This window comes from Podarcis pityusensis (genome assembly GCF_964106645.2).
Source record: "Podarcis pityusensis genome assembly, chromosome: 15".
NCBI classification, from domain to species: Eukaryota; Metazoa; Chordata; class Lepidosauria; order Squamata; family Lacertidae; genus Podarcis; species Podarcis pityusensis.
In genome coordinates this window covers 27200082-27205356 of record NC_138040.1, presented here as the reverse complement: position 1 = coordinate 27205356, position 5275 = coordinate 27200082, and positions in this window count along the sequence as shown.

The following is a 5275-nucleotide window of genomic DNA, read 5'->3' as shown; positions in this document are numbered from 1 at the left end:
CTGTGATGGATGGGAGAACTTAACAGCCTCATCTCAGAAGGGAAAGGAAAGCCCTCTTTTCAAGCAAGGTTATTCCAGGGGACCTGTCCTCTACTGGACTGGCACTGAGGTGTTGGCAAACACTTTTTTAAAACAAGGGCAATGTTTTAGAGGGAGCCAGTGACTTGGGGAGCAATTCAAAGGGGCACCATCTATTGCCTCTCTTCCCATGTGTACCAATATAGCAGCAAAAGACTCTTTAACACACACACCCTTTCCACTTTGATGGACCAACTGTTCCTTCTTATCCACTCATTTCACTTACATTCTTACAAATGGGGATGACCATTTTAATTAATTTTATTGCCCACCCTCCACCAGTAAGTCCCAGGACAGGTTACAACAATTTAATATTGTTTTTGAAATTGTTTTTATTTGATTTTACAAGTGTAAAGTTATAACAATACCAGGTACACATCCATATATATTTATCTGAATCTTGAGACTTCTCACCTTCTCCTCCATGGGTCCTATTGTCAACATTTTGAACTGCATACTATTTCATAATCTATATTTTGTATCTGACCATATTGTCTGTAACATTTGTTACATTTGCAAGCGTTATTAAAATCCTGCTAAAGTTTTTATCTGCTTACAGTGCTCTCCTAAATAAATTATAAATTTTCCTATTCTTTCTTGAAGTTTTTGTCTTCTTGGTTCCTGAGCTTTCTGGTCAGCTTTGCCTTTTGAGCATAGCCCACAGCTTGTTTTGCCATTCCTCTCCGGTAGAGACTCCTTCTTTCCATCTCTGGGCTAGTAGAATCCATGTGGCTGTTGTCACATACATAAAAAGTCTTTTCTGCTCCTCAGGGATGTTGGCACCTACAATTCCTAATAAAAAAAGCTTCTTTTTTTACAGAAGTTATTTTAAACATTCTTTTTCCAATTCATTATATATCATTTCCCAGAAAGCTTTTATTACCATCCACGACCACCACATATTGTAAAAGGTACCTTCTTTTTCTTTACATTTCCAGCAGGTATTTGTACTTGAGGTTACAACAATTTAAAATACAGTATCAAAAACAGTTGAAACAAATGACAGTCACATGAATTTGGGTGGATCCAGAAAGCACACATCTCAAGTGTCAAAGACCAGGGCAAAGAGGTGTGTTGGAGGCCTGGCTGAGCCTCTTGCCAGGTCTGGGGAAACACAGGGCCAGGAACTGCAAGCAGCCCCCAGGCCCTTCAATCCAGTCCCTGGGACTCTCTCGAGACTATGCCTGCTCTCCCTGGACTACATTCTTCACTAGTCCTGCTCAATGTCCTCCTTCAGTTCTTTAGCCTGGCAGGAATGTGCCCCTCAATTGCTTCCCGGGATGAAGACTGAGAGATGCACATGTATAGAGAAACTTTCGGCTTTTGCATGGCTGGAATTTAGGCTCCTCTGCAAAGGTGGAAGTACGCCCATTGCTGTGCCCACTTTCGCCTCTGGCCTTGCCCTGTTTGATGTGCCTTCCCTCAAACCAGTTTCTTTCTTTTTATATATATAATTTTTATTCGATTTTCTGTTTTACAATTTAGAATATTCATTTATACAACCTTAAAATATCAATGACTTCCCTTCTTCTCTCTCCATGGTTCATTTTACATAGCATAAATCCTTGCATATTTTATATAAACTAAACCATTCAGAATTTCATTACAGTCATACCTTGGGTTACAGATGCTTCAGGTTGTATTTTTTCAGGTTGCGGACCACTGAAACCCAGAAGCGCCAAATCACAACCCACGTGTGCGCAGAAGCGCCGCTGCGGGTTGCAAACGCTGTGGGTTGCGAACGTGCATCCCGCACGGATCACGTTTGCAACCCGAGTGTTCACTGTATTACTTCCATCAAAACTTATTTGCACTGTTGAATTTATCTTCATGCTGACAACATTTTCAAGCGTACACAATTTCCCCCCATATATCCAGTAAACACTTTTTCCAATCTTCTTTAAAAGAATGTTCTTCTTGTTCTCTTATTCTATATGTTAGATCCGCAAGCTGCGCATATTCCATCGGTTTAAGTTGCCATTCTCCTTTGGTTGGGACCTCGCTCGTTTTCCATTTTGGGGCTAACAAAACATGGGCCGCCTTAGTGGCATACATAAATAGCCATTTTTGACACCTGGGAATTTCCATCCGACACTCAAACCAGTTTCTATCTGATTAGGAAGCAGAAGCCACAGTTAAGCCGAGATGTGTGTGAGAGGTTTTTCAGGCAGCCGTTGCTCACGTGTGGATGACAGTTTTAGTGAGCTGGAGTTCATCACAGAAAGATAAATCAGAGAATGCAAACAGGGCGAAGGCACACACAAACACCTGCAATGCAAGAAAGTAATTTGTAATACAACTGGCAGGGTGGGGTGGGGGGAGAAATGCCTTGCTGCATTTCTAGCTGCTAACATGTACATAGCCTCTGATCCCACCAAAGTGAAGGGCTTGGACAGATACACTTTGCCACGTGCCTGCGATACCCCTGTGGCTCAGGACTCTGCACCATCACCCAGCGGCAGAGCAAGCCGATTGGGCGCCTGGGGCGGTGTGTGTGCCCTGCGCCCAGGGGCGGGGCCACATGCATGCTGGGGTGGGGCCAGATGTGGGGGGGGAGCCGGGGCAGGACGCTCCGTGGGGCCTCCAAGGAGTCTGCCTGCCTCCTCCCACTCAGGCGCCCTACAGCTGAGGGGGAGGCGGCAGGCGGACCATTTGGGGCAGCACGGAGCCTGCAGGCACCCAAGCCACCGCTTCACTCCCAGGAGAGATGCATGGCTTGGGAGAGCTGCAGCCTGGCATCAGTGGTGACCCCTGCGGCGGCCCACCCCCACCGCACCCCCTTCCTCCGTCCCTGCCATCACCTCCTGCACCCCAAGGGAAAAGGCAGCAATGAACCCAGACCAACTCCACAATTAGCAGTGCTGGATTGCCCAGTAGGCAGACTAAGTACATGCATATGGCACCAGCAAAGCAGGGGCGCTGAAAAAAAGAAGATAAAAAATGATAAGAACTTTGTTCAACTTCCTTACACTCCGCTACACACTCTTCCCCAATTTTTCTATTCTGTTTCTAATATTTATTCCCACACACCTGTATGTGTCGTACAAACGTAGATCAAATTAATGTGGGGAGATCAGATTCTGTCATGTGTTGCAATAAATCTTTGTTGTTGTTTTTATTTTAAACTTTTATTTCACAGTTTACTGTTGCTTTTATTTTGCATTATCTAATGAGGGGGTCCCATATAGATATATATTTAGGGTTTCAGCCCCTAAATGTCTTAATCTGGCCCTGGACATTATAGTGTGGAGAATTGCCCAAAGTTCATCAGACTCAGCTTCTGAAAATGAAGCTTTGACTTTGTGGTTCCCAATGTGGGGCACATGCCCCACAGCGGGGCAATTTGGTTTTTAAGGGGGGCAATTCAAGAATGAGTTATTAACAGTGAATGGCCTTTTAGGCTTCCTCCACGTGAATAGGAGTTCACTTTTTGAATAATAAGAATGATATGTCACGGGGGAGGGGGTATCAGGATTTTAGAGATGCTTAGGTGGGGCATGGCCAAAAAAAGTTTGGGAACCACTGCTTTATAGACTTCCAGGATCAGAGCCTTGCTTGGAAGAGACCTAATAGAGGAAGCCTCAGTTCCTTTCTTGCTGATGCAACACTTATCCTCTCTAGTTCTGCAGGTTTTTAACTCTCTTTTGGACAGTTCCTTGGCTGCACCTGCTGTTGTGCCCAACCCCTTAACTCTAGTAGGTTTCCCTACTAGCCTGACAACTCCCCTATCTGGGTTCCTCAGGCTCCTTCGGGAGGAAGGGCAGGACAGCAGTGGAAGAAATAAATAATAATCCCCCTTGCAAACTGCAGCATGGCTGTCTTACCAAGAGCAGAAGTACTGTAGCTGGCTGCTTCATAAATCACAATTCTGAAGGGTCAAAACAGATGATGAGATCATGCAGCCAGAAACTCCCAAATGAATAATGGGCAGTAGATCAGACTAAACCAGCTTTCCCCAACGTGGTGCCCTCAAGCTGTTTTGGACAGCAACTTCTGTCAGCCACAGTCTAAAGAGCCAACCCTGACAATGGAAGAAGCAGTACAGATTCTCTGAACTGTATCCATTTGATCATTCAGCCTGATTCTACATAGCCGTTGGGTTGGTTTGTGCTGCACATACAAAGAAGATCAGGATCTGCTGAATCAGGCCATTGGCCCATCTAGTCCACCATCCTTTTCCTGGTGGCCAACCAGGTGCCTATTATGGGAAGCCTGCAAGCAGGACATTGGTGTTAACAGCAGCACTTTCCCTACCTGCATTTCTATGCAACGGGTCTTCAAAGGTATATTGCCATCAGTGTTGTGGCTAGTAGTCATTCGAGCCTTACCTTCATGCAAACATGATTTGGGTTGTCCTCACAGCACCCCATATATATATATATATATATGTGTGTGTGTGTGTGTGTATATGTGTGTGTGTGTGTGTGTGTATATATATATATGTGTGTGTGTGTGTGTATATATATATATATATATATATGTATATGTATATATATATATATATATATAAACCTTTCACACTCTGCCTTCTGCTTCATCCCAGGGAAGGAGGCAGCAAGATTCAATGAAATGAAGATTCAATGAAAAGAAAAGGGAAGCAATAGTTTTATGGGGGCACCAGGAAAATCATTCATATTGTCTTGAAGTTACTAGCCAAGCTTGCAAACATGTTCAGCAGCCAAGATGGGTTTAAAAGGCGGGGGACAGATTCAGATTACCATATTTTTCGCTCTATAAGACGCACCAGACCACAAGACGCACCTAATTTTTGGAGGAGGAAAACAAGAAAAAAAATACTCTGAATCTCAGAAGCCAGAACAGCAAGAGGGATCGCTGCGCAGTGAAAGCAGCAATCCCTCTTGCTGTTCTGGCTTCTGGGATAGCTGCACAGCCTGCATTTGCTCCATAAGACGCACACACATTTCCCCTTACTTTTTAGGAGGGAAAAAGTGAGTCTTATAGAGCAAAAAATACGGTATCTCATAGATTTGGGCCACCTCAACATCCTGTTGCAAACAAGGCCACTTTTGCCTCCAAAAATCAGGCCAAAGGAAGCTCAACCGATCTCTCTGAGTGCCCCCCCCCCGCCCAAGAAGAAACAAATGTTTGCAAAATTTTCCAAATGTCATTGTTATCCAGATTTGGAATGCAGGAGTTTGAATTTGTGCTTTAACCATATACTTCAAAACTGCAAGAG